We start from the raw sequence: 22,247 nt of genomic DNA, 5'->3' as shown, positions 1-22,247 counted from the left end.
TGTGAGCCTTCGGGACAGTAAGGGAATTTTTCAAGTACCTTTCTTATTTCTAATCTTAATGTATATTTTCTGTAAACCGCTTAGAACCTAACGGATGGAGCGGTATATAAGAAATAAATTACATTACATTACATTACATTACATTACATTACATTACATATAATATTCTCACATATGGGTCTCCCAAGCTGCCAAGATCATGCCTCTGGAAGAGTGTTAACATCGAATATACATGAGCCTGGTGAAACCTGAGAACATTGGAAGGAAAACAGGTGCATAGGAAGTAAACTAATTTTGTAGAACTGCTTGCCCAAACTGACTGTCTCTTCTGGAGTTTTTCTCTATAAACAATAGTATGAAGTGAAGGTATGAATTGAGGACCAAGTGACTGCTTTGCAGATGTCCTCAATAGAAGTAGAGCAGAAATGGGTTACTGGAGTCACCAAAGCCCATACATTATGAGCTGTAACATTGTAACTTCAGCCCAACCTGAGTATATGCACAGGAGATACAGTCTACTAGCCAAGTGGAGATGGTTCTCTTGGTCACAGGAACTCCAAGTCCATTAAGGTCGAAAGCTACAAAGAATTGGTAGGACGTTCTATGAGATTTAGTACAATTCAAGTAGTATGCTTGAGCAGGTTTGTAGTCTAAAGGGTGGAAAGCTGCTTCACCTGGATGAGAATGTGGCTTTAGGATGACCTTTGGAAGGAATTTCAGAATGGTCCAGTGATGTGTTGAAGCCGTCAGCTCCCCAAGACAGGAAGGAAAAAGCATGCATGCCAAAAGGTCTCATTTTCAAACAGATCTTTAGAAGAGACAGTAAGACATGGCACAAGGGAAAACCTGGAGGCATGAACCCTACATCCCTTTTGCACAAGAACAGCTGATAATGTTACTATTTGCACATGCTGAGAGAAATCCCCAGTACTTAACTTGTAAGAAATAGGCAGGGTAAATCCTGGCACAATCTAAGCAGAGGGAAGGGGAATTCATCAGTGTGTTTCAGGTTCCTAATCAGGGAAGCCTGTGTGTCCCTGGATTCCCCAGCATACTGAGAGAAAGAAAGAGAGGGTATGACTAGAGAACACACTCTGTTAAAAGTAGCAAGCCATCAGAGCACAGGTCCATTGTATAAAAGGGGTTGAAATTGAACCAAAGAGTAATTGTGGTGATTTGAATAGGAGGGAAACCCACCTTGAGATAGCAGGAGCGAAACCTGCTGCATGTCGGTGAAATGATCCCCTGACCAACAAATAAAAATCAGCTAAGTTTTCCATATTTATTTCTTAAAAAATTATTTCTAAGAATAGTGGAAGCACTCACATGATTGATATACACTAACTAAAGAATGAAATATAAATGGATCTGTGACTCTTTAACAGGAATGAAACTCTTAACAGTACTGAGGTGCATCACTGAGATCCAAGAAGATAAATAAAATAATATATTGAGTGGTGATACTATTGATTTAGATGAATTGAAATCTTAATTGAATTGTATGCACTTTTGAATTGGTTATTCCATAAAGCAACATAGGAGTGGTGATCTAACCTGCGGCTTTTCTATAGGACTTGAATTTCACATTGTGCCATTTCTCTTATTCTATGTTCCCATTCTTTATGAGAAAAGCTTCTGTGGATATCCAATGACTTAAGATCATTTTCCTAACTAATCAGAACCACAAAAAAACATATATAAATTTCCGCTAGTGAAGGGACAGCCCTTGTGATTCTAAGGTGTTCTGGGTTCCTAAAAGCAAAGGTACATTAGATAAGAGTGTGAGCCCACTGGGACAAATAGGGAAAAATGCTTGAGTACTTGAATGTAAACCACTTAGGGGCTCATAATCGAAAGAGAAATACATCCAAAAACCGGCCTAAGTCAGCACTTGGACAAACATTTCTCAAATACGTCCAAGTGCCAATACTAAAAACGGGTTTTGGACGTATTTCTAAACGACCTAGGCCTTCATAGAGTCGCTGAACGGCCAAAGCAAAACAGAGCGTTTTGGGAGGAGTGTCAAGGGCGGGAGTTGGGCGGGACGTGGGCCGGCTTAGACTTAGTCGTACAGCATGTATAACCTATACAGCCGACAATCGACGGAACTTTGACGTTGTGACTTAGACCATATAAAACATGGTCTAAGTCACAAAAAAAACATCTAAAGTCACCAGATAAGCACTGCAAACACATAATACAGACCCCCAAACACTACTACAGTGATCACTGACCCTCCCCTACCCCCATAAAAATATTAATCACACCTTTAAAATTCAGCTTCCAGACCATCATCACCTGGCAGCCTGGCATAGGAAAGCTTAGTCGTCCAGCACAGAGGCGGCTTAAGCCGTCTTGAGGATGGGTTAGGGACTCATGGAGTGGAAGACCTATGCCCATAAGCCCCTGTAATCACTGCATTGATACTTAAACATGTGCACTCCCCTATACACCCCCAAAACCCTTTTGTACTGGCATATAAGTGGCTCCTGCAGCCATAAGGCTATTGGGATGGTAGATAGGTGGGTCTAGGGGATTTTAGAGGTGGTTTGGGGGGCTCACCATTATCTATAAGGTAGTTGTGGTGAGATGAAGACATGGCACCCTTTTTATGAAGTTCACAGCAGTGCCCTGTAAGGTACCTCACTATTTAGTTGCCATGTCTGGGTGTTCAGTCCATCACTTTGCAGACCCCCTCCCACGTCCAACAGGGCTTGTTCTAAGCATTTTGGACTTGGACGAAAAGTTGGACGGAAATGTGGTATAAAGATGGACAATTTAGCGGCTTGGATGATCAGATTGGCAGGACGTATAATTAGACAATTTTCGAAAGTAAAAAAATTTTGGACGTATTTTTCGAAAATGTGTCCTAGGCTGTTTTTCACTTTGGACGACTTGCGAGTTGGACGTAAACGGACTTAGACGTCCCTTTCGATTATGCCCCTCTTAGGCTATATGTGGTGTATAAATGCTAAATTGGGGAGTGTGTGGTACAGTGGTTAAGCTACAGTCTCAGCACCCTGTGGTTGTGGGTTCAAACCCATGCTGCTCCTTGTGACCATGGGCAAGTCACTTAATCCCCCCAGTGCCCCAGGTACATTAGATAGATTGTGAGCCAAGCAGGACAGACAGGGAAAATGCTTGAGTAACTGAATAAATTAAATTAATGTAAACCGTTCTTGGGAGAATGGTATAGAAAATTAAATAAATAAAAGCCCTATAATCCCATTATAAGGAGCATAAAATTATGTTCTCTATGGTATTTAATGCCAATGCCCACAGGTGGAGAGATGGACATTCTAGAAATGCATGTTCTAATGTTCCCTTTGCCCTTTTACATTTAATGCAAGTGGGATTGTCCCACAGCCCGTATTGTACCCCTTGTGACCTTGACATATAAGCTCTATGAAGAGTCTTAAAGTGAACTTATTGGAGATTTGCTGATTTTTTAAAAATCAAATAAATACGTGAAAAGCCCCTTTCAAGCTCCATTTCTAGCTCTGTATTCCATTTGTTCAGAGTCTGGTCAAATCTGTCAGCCAGGAAAGAGCTCATCAGAATGTATCTAGGGGGCCCATATATCATTCATTCCCAAACTGACTCTGTATTGTTGTCCAGTAATGTCAGATTTGCAGGTAAGGGAACAGATGCCTGTTATAGATGCCACCAGCTTTGAAAAGCATGAAATGAGGAGAAAGTAGCTTGATTTGATTCTAGAAGACTTCCCAAGGTGTCACAACCGCCCACTTCCCACTCCCTAAAAGGAGACAGTCCTAACCCAACCGGGAATTCTATATTTATTTATTTAACACATTTATATACCACCTAAATCTAGGCAGTTTCCAGTATCAAAACATTCATAAAATTCCATAAAATCCACAGACAACATTTATTGTATACATGAACCACATTCATTATCTGTGTATATATGGTGGTAATATGCCCAGAACAACATGGGAATCATTCCTACATCTTGCATATAGGCATCAATGAACAGTTGTGCCTTTAGTAGTTTCTTGAAGTTAACACAATCTGTGTATAATCTCAGATGTCCAGGCAGTTTGTTCACAAAATATTGGGTGGAATTGTCCTAAATAGACTGGTGTACACAATCTATTAGCAGTGGTCTCAAACTTGTGGCCCGGGGGCCACATGCGGCCCGCCAGGTACTATTTTGAGGCTCTTGGTATGTTTATCATAATCACAAAAGTAAAATAAAACAGTTTTTGATCATATATGTCTCTTTAGCTATAAATTACAATATTATTATTAAGACTTAGCTGAAAGGAAATATTTATAAAAACAAACTAAATCCATATAAAACAAGATCAGACAAGACACAGAAACTTGGGGAGAGGGAGGAGAAAATACATCGCATAACAATAAAAGCCTGCTAACAATATATGTAAGCTGAGAACAACATAGAAGGGGAGACTGGTCTGAAGAATCAGATAAAATAATAGCTATTCACACAGGCATTCCCTTGACCTTTCCCTGTCTTCCTTGTTGACTTAAATTTCTTCTCCAAATCCTCAAGGCAAAGTAGTAATGGAAGGAAGTTTGAAAGTGTGGGAATGGTATAGCAAAAAGCTATACATGGGAGGAATCCAACCAAAATTTATTGAAAGATGGTGCAGTACTTTGAAGAGGTTAGTGTTAGCAGAGCGAAGAAGAGAATGCAGGTAGACTGGGTACCCAGCATGAATTGCCCTGCGAGGGAGTGAAAGGAGGAGTGTGTGGCGCAGTGGTTGGATCTACAGCCTCAGCACCCTGGGGTTGTGGGTTCAAACCCCGTGCTGCTCCTTGTGACCCTGGGCAAGTCACTTAATCCTCCGTAGCTCCAGGTACGTTAGATAGATTGTGAGCCCACCGGGACAGAGAGGGAAAAATGCTTGAGTACCTGATTGTAAAAACCGCTTAGATAACCTTGATAGGCGGTATATAAAATCCTAATAAAACTTGAAACTTGAAACTTGAAATCAGACTGTAAAACTGATATGAAGCCAATGTTGTTTAGAGAACAAAGGAATAACTTGCTCATAATGCATAGTATTGTAAAATAGTTAAAAAATTGCATTTTGTATTAGCTGAAGATGTTTAATAAAGTAGAGGGGGGACACCTGCTATGAGGGAATTAAAGTAATCTAATCTAGTAAGAACAAAGGTAAAGGGCAAGATTTTCAGAGATCTATCGACTAACAGGTGTTTCAAAGATGTAGTTTCCTTAAAGATGTAGTTTCCTTAAAGCCATTTTGGAGACAAAAAGAGACTGATCCCTTAAGGAAAGAAGAGTATTTTTTAGGGAGATTGGTGCCTGATTGATGAAGAAGCGAAAGGAATGCGAGAGAGAACGCCACAAGATCTCTGATTTTGCTGGAGTTGAAACCAGTTTGTGGCTAGAGATCAAGGATTATATCTGAGCCAGGTCATCACTCAATTTGCCTTGAAAAACTGTTTCTCAGATGTCTTCTAAGACACAAGAAGGTTTATTGACACTATAAAGTCAATGCACTGAGGCCCTGATTCTCCAAAGTGCATCCCGATTTTAGGCGTCCTACAGCTGTCTAATCAGCCAATCGGGATGCACGTTTTTTTTAAAAAAATGCTCCCCAGGCAAGCCTGAAGGCACCTCCGGGAGCCTAGGGAGACCCGCAAGATGCCTAAGCTCGTCTAAGGGCCTTAGGCGGCCCTATGCGTCTCCCTAGTAGAGGAGAAGCTTAAAATGTAGGCCAGCAAAATGCTGGCCTACATTTTAAGTAGACGCGGCCGCTATACTTATCGCGGCAAGGAATCTCTCTGCCGCTATAAGTATAGCAGGCCGCGGCCCCCTGACCATGAGGGTGCCCAAACCCTCTGCCCGAAGACGCACCCCCCCGACACTACCGACCGCCCCCCCCGACATTACCGATCTCCCCCCCCAACAATATCGATAGCTGGCAGGAGGGTGCCCAATCCCTCCTGCCCGAAGACGCACCCCCCCCGACACTACTGACCGCCCCCCCGACACTACCGATCCCCCCCCCCCGACAATATCGATAGCTGGCAGGAGGGTGCCCAATCCCTCCTGCCCGAAGATGCACCCCCCCCAGGTGTTAACCCCCCCAAAACCTCCACTCCACCAAACCTGTTCTTAGAAGGGTCTTGCACGTCTTGAGCCGGCAGGCACGCCTCGTCGAAATGAAGCGGGCCCGCCCCTTCCCGGCCCATCCCGCTGAAGCCTAAGGCCTGATTGGCCCAGGCTCTAGAAGCCTGGACCAATCAGGCCTTAGGCATAGCGGGTCCGCCCATCCCCACTTAATCTAAGGCCTGATTGTCAGGCCTTAGGCTTCGGCGGGATGGGCCGGGAAGGGGAGGGCCCGCTTCATTTCGACGAGGCGTGCCTGCCGGCTCAAGACGTGCAAGACCCTTCTAAGAACAGATTTGGTGGAGTGGAGGTTTGGGGGGGTTAGCGCCGGGGGGGTGCGTCTTCGGGCAGGAGGGATTGGGCATCCTCCTGCCAGCTATCGATATTGTCGGGGGGAGGGGGGGAGATCGGTAATGTCGGGGAGGCAGTCAGTAGTGGGGGGGGTGCGTCTTCGGGCAGAGGGTTTGGGCACCCTCCTGGTCAGGGGGCCGTGGCCCGCTATACTTATAGCGGCAGAGAGATCCCTTGCCGCGATATGTGTAGCGGGCCGTGTCTAATCTAACCCGTTTCTCTAACCCGCGTCTGTAACATGGACACCGGTTACAGAATCGGGGTTTAGTTTAGGCCGATTCTGAATAGGACGCCTCTCCCGGGCGTCCTATTCAGAATCAGGGCCTAGGTGTCTTGCGGGCCTCGCCTTCAATATAGGCGGCCTGCCTGGGGAGCATTTTTTTTTTTTAAACGTGCATCCCGATTGGCTGATTAGACAGCTGTAGGACGCCTACAGCTGCCTAAAATCGGGACGCACTTTTAGAGAATCAGGCCCTGAATGTTGCTTTTGATTTTGTCTTTATAGTGTCAATAAATTTTATTGTGTTCATTTGGATATTGGCCTTTTATCCCACCTTGCTGTGTTTGATCTTTCTTTTTATTTTATGTGGGACTCATTTTGACCTTTTCTTTTTATGTATCCAAGGTATCATGTGTCACAACTGATCGAAGGTAAGCAGCATAAATGTATGATGTGATGTCCTTGTCTTGGTTAAAGGAGCAATAAAGATATTGAAAAGAGTTAGACCAAGGATTCCACCTTGCAGGATCTCATATGAGAGGGGAGTGGAAGCAAAGATTGCCATATCAATTATTACCTGATACATACAATTCAGAAATAGTTAAGGAACATATTGCATGCCATGTCTTGAAGCCCAATTTCAAAGAGATGGACAAGAAGCAGCACATGGTCAACCACATTAAATGCTAAGCTCAGGTCCAAGTATCAGGTTTATTTAAAATTTGATTGTATGCTTATAATATTTCTAAGCGATGTACATTTTAAAACAGGGTACATTATTATAAAATAAGAACACATAACAAACCGTACAGGGACCAACATGATACAACAGGAAAAGAGATTGAACTATAATAGTTATAGAAAAGAAAACAATCTAGGGAAGCACATAAAGGGCTAACAGAGGGAATTTCTGATGTCTCCTGAGCTGTATATTTCTTTAAAAAGAAGTTTCATACATTTGATTCTTAAGTGTGGAAAGCCTCTTCAAATAAAAAAGACTTTAAGCTGCTCTTAAAACGATCAAGCTTTTGTTCTTCTCTGAGATGATAGGGTACAGTATCCACAGCTGCAGAGTGTAAATTGTGAATATTTCATTTCTTCGAGTATTAATGGTTTTTAAGGAGGGAATAACAAGCAGATTGTGATCTGCCGATCGTAGGGTTCTCATTGGTGTATATGGAATTAAGAGTTTATCTAGGAGTTTGATTGTTGTATTTTAAAGCAGAGCAAAATTATTTTATATGTAATCCGATGAGATATTGGTAACCAGTGGGCGTTTTGTAGAAGGAGCGTCACATGATCAAATTTTTTTGACTTAGTAATGAGTTTTATAGATGCATTTTGGATTAACTGTAAGTTTCTTAGTTAGATCTGGGTGACGTTTTTATATAGTGAATTACAATAGTCTCGTCTAGAGATGACGAGAGAGTGGACTAGGGTGTTTAAGAACATTTTTCCTGCATCTAAGGCACAAATAAGGTCAATTAGCATGGTTGAATGGGGAATTTCAGTGCATTGACATCCCCTAGAGTGAGATTGTCTTTGGTGGAACATGTAATTTGTAGCCCAGAAATTACTCAACTGATTAAAACCTATTTTCTCAGTTACGTAATTTGGCTAAAAATAGGAGCTATGCAATGGGCCAAAAATTAGCAGTAGAAGGCACATCTTCACCAGATCACATGAGCTTTAGATGAATAATCAAATGTTTCCATTTTTATGGGAAAGGATGTATAGTCAAGCTAGAATTGATAAGATATAAAATGATTGGTGGAAGGGGAAACCAATAGTCTTTTATAACCTGAGCATAGAACCAGAGGCACAATGTTGATAATCCACTTTGAAAAGATTTAACAACCCCCCCTTTTTTTTTTTTTTACAAAACGGTAGCGTGGCTTTTAGCACCGGACTTGGCGATAACAGCTCCGACGCTCCAAGGAATTCTATGAGCGTCAGAGCTGTTACCGGCATAGCTGGTGCTAAAAACCACACTACCATTTTGTAAAAGAGTGTGGGGGGGGAATAAATGAGCTTGCATTGTGAGAAAAATTTCTCACGGTACTTGCTCATTTCTGTGAGCAGAATCGCAGGATAGAATGTATTGCTTGTCTTCTAGTCTATCATCATTTGTGGATAACAGATAAAAAACCTCAAAGAGAAACCTTATTGCATTGGATTTCAAAATTAAAGAAAATGGATTTAAAGATATTTTGGCCTAGATTCACTAAAGTCCACAAATCTCTCTGATTCATGACCTATCTGTTTCCGAGTCATTCTGGCCGATCGATTCAGTAAAATTTGTCCATGCAAATGATCAAATCGTAAATACACCCCCACGGCCTTCTCACTAGGGCCATCTGTGTACTGGCATGACGCTTCTCTGCAGCAAGGTATTTATGGCTGCGGTCAGCGGGGATCGGTTGGGAGGGAAGGATGGAGGGTCAACGGGGGTTCGTCGGTTCAGCTGCATGGCGGGGGCAGGGGGGAAGCACGGCTGCCTACGACTAGGGCTTATTTTCGGGGATAGGGCTTATATTAAGACCAACCCCAAAAATCATGCTAGGGCTTATTTTCAGGGTAGGTCTTATTTTCGTGGAAACATGGTAATACTTAGCTTGGAATTTTCTTTGCCAAGCTTGATGGATGCAGTACAACGGAGCGTCTCCGTTTCGCTCTATTGCTTTCAAACAAGCTTCTTCAGGAATGGGTAATCCTATATTTTCAAAACTGTGGACAAACACATAACATGTGATATAAATCAGTTTCTAAATGGACTTGCTCAGGCCCTACTGTTACTGGAAGCCCCTGAGCATGCAGGATGGGATAAATAGCAAACGCTATATTTCTTTCATATTGTCAACTTTCAAGCTATGTAACCATACGATTAGGTAAAGACCAAAGATTAGGTAAGTTTCAATTAGAGGAAGAATTTGAAACAATATTACTACTGTTTAGGCAGCATCAAAATTTTCATTTGTAAATACATTAAACACAGTTTTTACAGGCTTTATTTTAAACAAGCAGAATTTCTTCCATATTACTACTATTATATATCATTTCCATAATGCCACTAGAAGTACATGCACTTGTACGAACACAAAAGATACAGACCCTGCATTTATCTTATGTTCTATGTTTGTTGGTTGAAATCAAAAGTGCATAAATTTGCTTCATGTGTCAAAGTCCCCATTTGAAGGTTTTCTAATACTGATTTGCTTTGGCAGAGTTCAATGATATAATAATAATTTTTTTTTTTGCTATTTTTTTTAAACTTTTCTGCAGTAAAATTGAAAATGTCATCCTTCTGCTGGGAATAGAAAACGCCCTCACCCTTATTAGTGACTCAGCATAAGGTCAATGGGCAGATATCAACCATTCCGCTATAAGGACCTTTTCGATCAGGCAAAGCTGTAGACAGCCTCTGTCAGGTTTAACTGCCAGCAGGGTTTATGACAAATGAGAAGCCAGGCTTCCAGCTGAATTTCAGTTTAGTTATTTTTGTTTTAATGTATGTGTGAATCAATTAATCCTGTCATAGAAGGGCATCGTAAAGTGTGTGCTAGAGTTAATGAGTCAGACATTATCACATCATTACACCAGCTGGCATAATGTAGCATGTGTTGTTTGTCATAATATACACTGCCATGCTTAACAACCATTAATTGTTTACACGAGCAATCATATTTTTCTTCAAAAACCTTCAGTGACTGGTTAATACATTGAAAGCTTCTTCAATGAATAACCCATATAACAACAACAGGAAAAAAGTACCTCTATGAGGTAACAAATCATAGTAACAAAAATATTGGGGTTTGTTTGTTGTTGTTTTTTTTTGAAGTATTAGAGCCCCATAGACACATCCACATGCGATATTATTAAATAGCTGGGTGTTGTGATCTTTTCCAGCTTAGGCAAAGTACTTTTTACAAATCAAAATCAAATTGAAACATGGAAGAAGTATGTCAAAAAATAGTACACTGCTCTAGCACTAGACAATTATTATTTAGCTAATTATGTTTTATATAACGTAGGTATTTTTATTGAATACTGATGGAAGGTTGATATTTAGGGCCATAAAGTTTGACAGAGTGACACCATTGTCGATAAAACTTCATTGGTTACCTGTTCAGGCCAGGTTTACTTTTATCAGTTTATGGGGTATAACATTAGATTTTGCAAACTCTTTAGAAATCCTTGCTTCCGAAGGTACAGTTAGAGGGTGGAATGACATTTTCCTCACATTCCCATCAATAATTAAGAGATTTAGGGGTCCTTTTACATAAGCCACGGCAAAAGTGGCCTTAGTGCGATGCTTACGTGTCTTTCCTACATGCTAAGATCATGTGCCATAGCCAGAAAATGGCTGCCTTTCCCATTTTATAAATTAATGGCCATGCGCTAATTTATCCATTGGCTTATGACCATTAAAAAAAAGTTAATGTGTAAACCTCTGACACCTATTTCTTAAGCAGTAAGGGCCCGATTCTAAAAACGGCACCTACCATCACCTAACTTAATTGGTTTAATCTGCATACTAATTGACTTTGCTGCTTAAAAAAAACAAAATGCCATTTTAAAAAAATGGAATCTCAAACAGCAGTCTTAACTTTTGTCTCCTTATAGTGAACTATAATCAATAGAATCATTCAACCACTATACTTAATGATTTATTTTATAGATAGCCTTTGGATCTCAGTAAATGTATCTCCTTCGCAATATAAACTTCATTGCCATCAAGAGGGGAATACATCAGCTGGACATACTTGAATATTGTATTGAAGTTGTATTACTTCAATATGATTCCTATTTAATTTTTCTTTGGCTTTGTATAAAGATCTGGATAAAGAGATTAGTAGATTCATTTGGCAAAACAAACAACCAAGAATCGCTTTCAGAATATTACAGCATACTAAAGACTGTGGCAGATTAAATTTTCCTCATCTTTACAAATATCATAGTGCTTATATTCCGAGACAAGCTATGTATAGGTTAACACCTGATCAGCAGCCCAATGGGCTGAAGTGGTGCTTACTAGAACACAACTTGCTACTTCTATTTAGGTTGCAAGACTTAATTTGTGTAGTGCTTTTGCAGCATTTGAAGCTGAACCCTATTATATGTTCTACTCAGAAGGCGCTTGTTGAAATTGACTCTCAGTTGGATGTTCCTTTTGGAAAATCGAATTTTTTACCTTCTTTGGGGAAATGGGAATATTTGCATTGTTGGAAAGTGCATTATATGGAAAGAATGGATGAATCTGGGCATATACACAATGTAAGATACTGTATATTACGATCAGATAAGTTGAAATCATTTTCAGAACTGCATGAAAACCATCATGTCAGTTTTTCACACAGCTTTAAGTGGTTACAACTACATCATGCAATTGTTTGTTCAAAATCCAAGTGAAATCATCTAAACTAAGTATTCTTGCAATAAGTAAAGAGACTATAGGATCAGGTCATGAAGCATCAAACTGGTACAAAATATTAGTACAAATGGAACAACAAAAGCTAAAAATAGATGGCTTGCGTGACATTTGGACGCAAGAATTATCTGTGTCTATATCTGATTATAATCAATGGAGATTCATATTCATTGAGTGCCTTAGATGTTGCCAATCTGCCTCTATGAAACAGTCTCTATTTTTTTGTAATTAGCGCATCGTATGGACTCCAGTTAAATTAAATAAGCTTAACTCTGAATATTCTCCTTTGTCCTGGTCTTGTAGTCATGAAAAAGGCATGTTATTTTATTGTCCTATGGTTCATGTGCAATTATTGTTACATATGGATGTTTCTGTAACATATGCGGATAGTGTAGCTGGTTTTAAGAAAGGTTTGGACAAGTTCCTGGAGGAAAAATCCATAGTCTGTTATTGAGAAAGACAGGGGGGAAGCCACTGCTTACCCTGTATCGGTAGCATGGAATATTGCTCCTCCTTGGGTTTTGGCCAGGTACTAGTGACCTGGATTGGCCATCGTGAGAACGGGCTACTGGGCTTGATGGTCCATTGGTCTGATACAATAAGGCTATTCTTATGATCTTATGATATGACTAATGATCATATGAGGTTAATAGCAATACTTACTGCTGTTGCAATCCAAACTGTTTTGAAACATGGAAAGATGCTTCTTTATTATCTTTTCAATTTTGGTGGAACTCAGTTTGCTTAATTGGTAAGTAGGAGGCAGCCATAATGGAAAAGAGAGGCAAGAAAGCTAAATTCAAAAATTCAAGAATGTGTAGAAAATGGTTGAGCATTATTAAAGAATGGATAAGTATATATGTACAGGTATGAATGTATGGGGGTTTTTTACTGTCTGCAAATGGGGTTGGCTGGGTGGGTTTGGGGATAGTTTTTCTTAGACTTTTTTTTAAATAAATTTTATTATTTTCCAATATGAACAGTGCAATATAAATATATACATCTGAAACATATCAAACCATTACAAAGCACTTTTGAACTACAGAAATTAAAAGACATCACTACCCCCCAACCCTGAATAACTCAGAAATGTAAACATACATCAAATATATATGCGGTATCCCCCCTCCCCTGCTCCGGATGTGTATGGGAATGAAACCTAATTTAAAAGAGATATAAGACATAAACATATAACTACATATCTTAAATAGATGCAACAAAAGCTGCTAATGGGCACCAAACTAACTTAAATACCTTATTATTCCCCAAAAATTCTGCATTCATTTTTTCATATTTGTAACTAGAACACAAATTTGCCCACCAAAAAGGAAAATTTTAAGTATCAGAACTCTTCCAATTTTTTGTTATCATTTGGATGGCTATCCCTGTCATTATCTTGAAAGGCCTGCCTTTATACTGGTCAAATGGGGGTTTAACATATAATAAGGTACCACATATAACCATCTCATATGACAATGGAATTGCAGAATCAAGTATTACATTGATTTGTCCCCATATCGATTTCCAGAAGCTGAGTATCAGAGGACAAAAAAACAGCAGATGATCTAATGTCCCAATATCTGTATGACAATGCTAGCATCTATTAGATCTGGAACTATCTATTTTTTGTAAACGCACAGGGGTCCAAAAGCTTCTATGTAACAGAAAAAAAACTGGTTTGTCTCATAGACACTGACATTGTACATTTTATCCTCCAAGTCCAAATTTGTGGCCATTGAGCTGCAGAAATATTCTGCTTGTTCTCAATGCTCCAAATGTCTTTAAGACTCGTCTTTGTTTTTTTATTCAATAAGTCAGATATTAATTTATATTACCAGGAGGCCTGATACCACAGGGAACCTGTTTGAAAACATAGACTCTGCAGGCTATAGTAATTTTAGAAATTTCTCCATTCAGGCGAACCCTTTTTGAATGGCTTGCTTCAATTGCAACCATTTATAAATTTGAGTCTTAGAAATACCAAAGGACTGTCGCAACTGTGAAAACTCAAGCAATTTCCCATGAGATACAACATCATCTAAAGTATGTATACCTGTTTGCATCCGATGCTTCCAGACAATCTTCGTCCCACCAGTTTGAATCTTGGAGTTTACCCATAATGATTGACATGTGGATTTCTCTATTTGAATATCAGATAGATTATTAATGTATTTTAGAGTTTTCCATGTATCCGTTAAAATAATATTATCCTTAACATAGGTTGGTAACTTAATCAATACATGCGACAATCTCAATGGGGACATCAATTGCCATTCTAAATACAACCAGTCCAGAAGATGCTCCTTGAGCTCTGGAAGGACCCAGTATATGACGCATAATATAGGCCTGATGATACCTATAAAAATTTGGAAAATTTACCCCACCCGCTGCAATTGTTTTTTGTAAAGATACTAAAGCAACTCTAGCTTTTTTCCCTAGCCAAACAAATTTAGTAAGAATATAAAAGGACCCATGAAAAAACACTGGCATCATGCTCATTTGGTAACAAACCACAGGCAAAATCATCATTTTAACAGTTTGAATTCTCTCCCACCAAGACAAATGTTAAGGGTTCCAATGCTCACACATTTCTGTAACCTTTGCCAAAAGCAATTTTTAATTTACTTTCATCGTTTCTTCCACTGTTTTATGTATCCAAACACCTAAATACTTTATACCATCTTCTTTCCAAATAAAAGAAAATGAATCTAATAAACCTTTTGAACAATGGACATTTAGTGGAAGAACTTCCAATTTATTCCAATTTATTTTATAGCCAGAAAACTTACCAAATCTGTCAATTAATTCCAATAAATGTGGTGTGGTAACTTCAGGATATCTCAAATGAAGCAAAATATCATCTGCATATGCAGAGAGCTTATATTCCCGACCTTCATAAGGAATACCTTAAATCTCCTCTGGTTGTTGAATAGCTAACAATAAAGGTTCCAATACAATGTCAAAAAGCAGAGGGGATAATGGACATCCTTGTTAAACTCCCCTCTCCAGACAAAAACATTCTGAAAAAGTATTATTAATATATAATAATATATTATATCTGCAGCCTTCGATCTGGTAGACCATAACATCCTCCTACAAACGCTAGACTCCAAAGGAATCTCAGGCAAGGTTCTCTCATGGTTTAAAGGCTTCCTACAATCCAGAACCTACAGGATTAAAACAATTAAAGAAAAATCAGAACCATGGTCCAACCCTTGTGGAGTTCCCAGGGATCACCTCTATATCCTACACTATTCAACCTATACATAACCTCCCTCAGCTCCTGCCTAGACAAACATGGCATAACCTCATACAGCTACGCAGATGACATAACCATTCTCCTCCCCTTCGACCACCCAGAACCCACCATAACAGGCACAATACACAAAACACTCGAAACAGTAGCAACATGGATGACTGAACACAAACTAAAACTCAACCCTGACAAAACAAATTTCATCCTCCTAGAAAACAGCAAAACTCCAACCTTAACAAACATAGCAATAAACTTGATCTCATACCCCATTCAACCCACACTAAAACTTCTTGGAGTGCTGATTGACAGAAGCTGTACCATGCAACCTCAAATCAACAAAGTAATAAAAGCATCATTCGTGACTATGAGAAACTTAAGACAAATCCGAAAATTCTTCGACAAGAAACAATTCCAACTTTTGGTACAATCTCTTATCCTTGGACTAATTGACTACTGCAACATATTATACCACCCTTGCCCAGCAACCATGATAAAGCAATTACAAACAATATAAAATACAGCCTTAAGACTCATCTGCTCATTGAAAAATATGACCACATCACAGAAGCATACCAAGACTCACACTGGCTCCCAATACAAGCAAGAATACACTTCAAATTCTACTGCCTACTTTTCAAAGCTATTAATGGAGAAAGCCCATCCTACTGGAACAACCGACTAACTCAATCTATCTCAACCAGACACAGGAGAACCCACTCACTATTCACACACACACCAACCAAAAATGTCAAATGAAGAAAACTATATGACAATCTAATGGCCTCCAAAGCAGCAAAGCTAGACAGACAAATCACCAATCTGCTGTCCTCGACCACAGACTACAAAACCTTCAAAAAAGAAACTAAAACCCTACTCTTCAAAAAATACATAAAACCTATTTAACACAACCAGTTCCTTCCCAATCTCCACCCACCACACCCACTACCCCTTTCAAATCTAAAATGTTTCTAATTACCCAACATGTATTGCTTCAAGTTCCCGACAATTCTTATATAACTCCTATGTAATTCCTATGACAATTCTTATGTAAAGTTACAATTCTTGTAACTCCTGATAAATCTTATGTAATCCGCCTTGAACCGCAAGGTATTGGTGGAATAGAAATCACTAATGTAATGTAATAATCTGGCAGCAGGGGAACTATACAAGGTTTGAATCATTTGTATAAATCCAGAACCAATACTAAACCAATCCATTGCTTGATACATAAAGGTCCATTCTACATGATCAAAAGCCTTCTCTGCATCTAAGGAAAACTGAAACTCAGCTGGAGTTGGAGGCTTATGCTGATTGAACAATATAAGTAATTAAAACTGGAAAACTTTAAGGATTAAGAAGAGAGAACCTCAGAACTGATTAAGCATTTCTAATTGGATCATTAATATAAGGAACAACTGGTCTGGTCAAACCTACAGATTACTATTCAATGAGATATTGGGACTTTAATTGACTCATCATCAAGTTAAGTAAGCTTCATTGGGCCTGAATGGCTTCAAAACTTAACATCATTAAGAACCGGGAAGATTGATTGATGGACTCTATTTTAAAGCTTTAGATCACAGGTGTCGAAGTCGGTCCTCGAGGGCCGCAATCCAGTCGGGTTTTCAGAATTTCCCCAATGAATATGCATTGAAAGCAGTGCATGCACATAGATCTCATGCATATTCATTGGGGAAATCTTGAAAACCCGACTGGATTGCGGCCCTCGAGGATCGACTTTGACACCCCTGCTTTAGATAGTACCTGTAGCTTTTCCCAGCCTATGATTTTGTTATTAGTAGCACTTTGCACTTTGTATTACATGTTATTGTAGATTTTAAATGTAGATTAGGATATGAATTGAATTAAAGAAATCAATAAATTAAATATTTAATTAATTTTATGTTATGGTATTCTTGGTATAGCATCATGATAAACAATGCCTGCCTGGCTTAATAAATATTAACTAGGAAGGAATCCTGTGATTATAGCTTCTAAATTAGTGTTTCAAGAACTGGAAAAAGTTAAGTTTAAATGGAATGAAACTTTTTTGGCTCTAATATAGAATAATACAATATACTAGCTAAGCTCTATTACAGGACTTTAATGTACTAAAATTTGGAGCATACTGACTATCTGAGGTTTCTTTTTTTTCTCCATTTTTTTTGTGAATTGAATTTGTTTGTGATACAGCGGTCTTTTGGTCTATTTATTTGATATTTCTATTGTAATAGTAGAGGTTTATTGGATATTGTTTGTGAACTTCAGTCATATTTAATGTGTGGACTCTGCCTGTTGGTGAAATAAGTGGATGTTCAATGAACATATAATAAGTAATTAAGGTAGAAGAAAAAGGGGAAAAAAACTAGAAACAAGAAAAAAAGGAAAATAAACTTTTGATTATTAATACCGGGGGTGCCCACACTTTTTAGGCTTGGGAGCTACTTTTAAAATGACAAAGTCAAAATGATCTACCAACAATAAAATTTTTTTTAAAAACACAAAGCACGCTGAAAGGCAGAGAAAATGTTAATTACCATTCATATTCTGGGGTTTTTTCAAAGAAGTCAAGGCAGATGAGTATGCAATGCCACCTCAGTAAGAATCATACAAAAATAGACAAATATACCCTCTCCCTTTTTACTAAACCGCAATAGCAGTTTTTAGCGCAGGGAGCTGCACTGAATGGACTGTGCTGCTCTTAGCGCTCATAGGCTCCCTGCGCTAAAAAACGCTATTGTGGTTTAGTAAAAGGGAGCCATAGTGCAAAATATAGACAGCAGATATAAATTCTCAAAACGGACACATTTTGATCACTAAATTGAAAATAAAATCATTTCCCCTACCTTTGTTGTCTGGTGATTTCATGAGTCTCTGGTTGCGCTTTCTTCTTCTGACTGTGCATCCAATATTTCTTCCCTTCTTTCAGCCTCCTGTATGCTTCCTCTCCTCCAGACCTCATTCTCTCCCCCAGCTTTTTCTTTCTTTCTCCCTGCCCCCTTCTTTCTTTCTGTCTTCCTGCCTCCCTTTCTTTTTTTCTCTCTCTCCATGCCCTCTTTCTTTCTTTCTCCATGCCCTCCCCCAAGCCACTAGGTTTGCCACCACTGCCACCATTCGAGAACAGGCCCCCAAGTCACCGCTACCTCAAGCCCTCCCTGCAGAAGCATTGCGCTGACCAGCATTCTGCTCCCCGACATCAATTCTGACATTGGAGAGGAAGTTCCAGGCCAGCCAGGCAGCGATTGGCTGGCCCAGAACTTCCTCTCTGACATCAGAATTGACGTCGGGGAGAGGAATGCTGGTCGGTCTGACCCTTCTGCAGTGAGAGCTTGGGGTGGCGGTCGGGGAAATCGGGGAGAGGAAGGCTGATCAGCACGGTAGATCGGGACGGCAACACAAGTCTATTACGGAGCCCGGGATGGGCTCTAGAATTGAATTGCGTTGCCTTCCCGATCTACCGGTCGATCGCGATCGACGTATTGAGCACCCCTGATTAATACCAATAAGTAAATTAAGAGGAGGTTTTTCTGACTAATAATGGCTCTATATATGTGAGAAGTACATGAATGCTATTATGCTTTAAAGTGCTGCCTCATTAAGCTCTTGAAGTCTTTTCCTCCCCTTAACTGTAATTGTTAACTTTAAGTTGTTGCAATTTGGGGGGTTTGATAGCTATAAGCTACAAGTTATATGTGTACAGCCTGAATCAGTCTTGATATTTTGTATTTCTTTGGTAAAAAAGTATCTTTCAGCATGTGTTAGTATATTTTTAGACAACCAAATGACTACCCAAATAATTAGTAGCAAAATAAAACAAAGAAAAAAGAAAAAAAAAAATAAACTTTTTAAAAGTGAAAAAAGACATATTTACTGAAGCAGATGGAACTATTGGCTTACAACTGATCATTGCTTGCCAAATTATTCTTTTGTGTCCAATGAAATGACCTTTCACTATATTTTGCCTTATTAGCAATAGCTTTTCAAAATCTCTAATAGATAAATTGTAAACAACTCTTTCCTTTAGAATGGGGAAAGATCTTCTTGATCATCATGCTTTGTGGGGGTAGGGGGTAATATAATCATCTTTGCCTTTGTGTTTACATAGCTCCTGATAAACTGCCTTTTGACCTAGCGATATTCTACCCTGAAGTCATTTAAGATAAGTCTATTCATTCATACTTTTTTTATATTAAAGAAGAAAATGTGGTGATTTTGTATGCACACACATAATAACATAGTAGATGACGGCAGATAAAGACCCGAATGGTCCATCTAGTCTGCCCAACCTGATTCAATCTAAAAGTCTTCTTCTCCTTAGCTATTTCTGGGCAAGAACCTAAAGCTCTGCCCGGTACTGTTCTTAGTTTCCGTCAAAGCTCACTCCAGTCCATCTACACCCTCCCAGCCATTGAAGCCCTCCCCAGCCCATCCTTCCCCAAAGGACCATATACAGACACATGCAAGTCTGCCCAGTTCTTCAATATTTACTATTATTTTCTGATTCTAGATCCTCTTCTTTGAACTCCATCACGGTTTTCCTCTCCACCACCTCTCTATAAAGAAGAATTTCCTTACATTGCTTGAGTCTCCCACTCCTCAACCTCAAATTATGTCCTCTGGTTTTACCATTTTCTTTTCTCTGGAAAAAATTTTGTTCTACATTAATACCTTTCAAGTATTTGAATGTCTGAATCATATCTCCCCTGTCCCTCCTTTCCTCTAAGGTATACATATTCGGGGCTTCTAGTCTCTCCTCATACGTCTTTTGGTGCAAATCTCCTATCATTTTCGTCACCCTCCTCTGGACCACTTCAAGCGTTTTTGTGTCCTTCGCCAGATATGGTCTCCAAAACTGAACACAATACTCCAAGGGGGCCTTACCAACGACCTATACAGGGGCATCAACACCTTCGTTCTTCTACTGGTTACGCCTCTCTTTATACAGCCCAGCATCCTTCTGACAGCAGCCACTGCTTTGTCGCACTGTTTTTTCACCTTTACATCTTCGGACACAATCACCCCAAGGTCCCTCTCCCCATCCGTGCATATCAGCCTCTCCCCTCCCAGCATATAAGGCTCCTTCTGATTATTAATCCCTAAATGTATTACTCTGCATTTCTTTCCATTGAATATTAGTTGCCAGATTTTGCCACACATATACATACATACCGACACAAGTCCATATAACTTCCAAAATCCAAAACTCAACAGCTGCAAAGCTATCATCATATAAACTCCGTCTTCTTCCTCAACACAAGTCCGTGTTTCACACTCTGCTTCTTCAGGAGGAAGAACTAAATCCTAAAAAAGGACTTTGAAGGTGTTTTCCATTCATAATAGAAACAAAAAAAATCTTCACTCTCTTTCAAAGAATAAGAACATAAGAAATGCCACTGCTGGGTCAGACCAGTGGTCCATCATGCCCAGCAGTCCGCTCACACGGCGGCCCTTTGGTCAAAGACCAGCGCCTTAACTGAGACTAGCCCTACCAGCGTACATCCTTGTTCAGCAGGAACTTGTCTAACTTTGTCTTGAATCCCTGGAGGGTGTTTTCCCCTATGACAGACTCCGGGAGAGCGTTCCAGTTTTCAACCAGTATCTGGGTGAAGAAGAACTTCCTTACATTCATACTGAATCAATCCCCTTTCAATTTTAGAGAGTGCCCTCTCATTCTCCCTACCTTGGAGAGGGTGAACAACCTGTCCTTATCTACTAAGTCTATCCCCTTCAGTACCTTGAATGTTTCGATCGTGTCCCCTCTCAGTCTCCTCTGTTCTACCAAGCAGGACCAAATCAAAGGAATCCCAGCAGGCTGTTGTCCCATTGTATGCATTCTATTTATCCCCTGACGTAGCGTGATGCTGTCACTCAAATTTATTGAATAGTGCTCACATTATATCATATTATGGGGTCTTTTTACTAAGGCACGCTAGCTAAATATTAGTGCGCGCTAAACGCTATTATATTCTATGGACGCATTAGCCTTAGTGCGCACTAAAATGACTAGCGCGCCTTTATAAAAGGACCCCATTATTTAAACACAATTTTTTTAAACATTCATTATAGTATAAGAATTTGCTGTCCTGTGATTAATGGCATTGCATATATTATTCAGTGTCGGAAGATACAATATAGAGTCACAGAGAATTGTTTCTCATTATGATGTCTGTTTTCACAGCATGTTTGAAGTGGCTCACTATGTTTAGCTGCAAAACAAGCAGTTCCATTGACTTGGGCTACAGAAGAGCACCCAAAAGTAAGTGGCAATATCTGGATAAGGCCAATTATGAAGCTGTGAAAGCTTAATTTATTGACAGATAGGTTTAAAACAGGGGTGTCCAACCTGCGGCCCTGTGAAGTATTTTGTGCGGCCACGATTGAGGGCGATACAGTGCTTTCCTCTGCTGCCTCCGGTTGTTTACCGTCTTGCTGGCTACCTCCTCTGTCTTGCCGCAGCGTTTGTGCGGCCCCAGAAAATTTTTTTCCAGCCCTGGTTTAAAAGATTGAAACCAGTATGAAACAATAGGAGGAATGACTATGGGCTACTTTTACAAAGATGCGTTAGGGCCTTAATGTGCAGAATAGCATTGAGCTGGCGTTAGTTCTAGAAGCGTAGCGTGGGTATAGCGTGCGCTAAAATCCTACGTGCGCTAAAAACGCTAGCACACCTTAGTAAAAAGAGCCCTATGATTACGGTGATCCTCAAGGAAAAGTGGCGTCTGCTGGAACCAGAGAAGCCAGAGAAGCGAAACAGGCAGTGACATTACTGCAAATGGGATGGGCGAGGGGAGAGAGGGAGTTTCAAGGATTTTGTCTTTTAATAGCCTAAGCTTTGTGTTACTAGTGTTATGAGCAATTGGTTTAATAT

Source organism: Geotrypetes seraphini, chromosome 1 (assembly GCF_902459505.1).
Source record: "Geotrypetes seraphini chromosome 1, aGeoSer1.1, whole genome shotgun sequence".
NCBI lineage: Eukaryota > Metazoa > Chordata > Amphibia > Gymnophiona > Dermophiidae > Geotrypetes > Geotrypetes seraphini.
Note: the sequence above shows the minus strand (reverse complement) of the source record.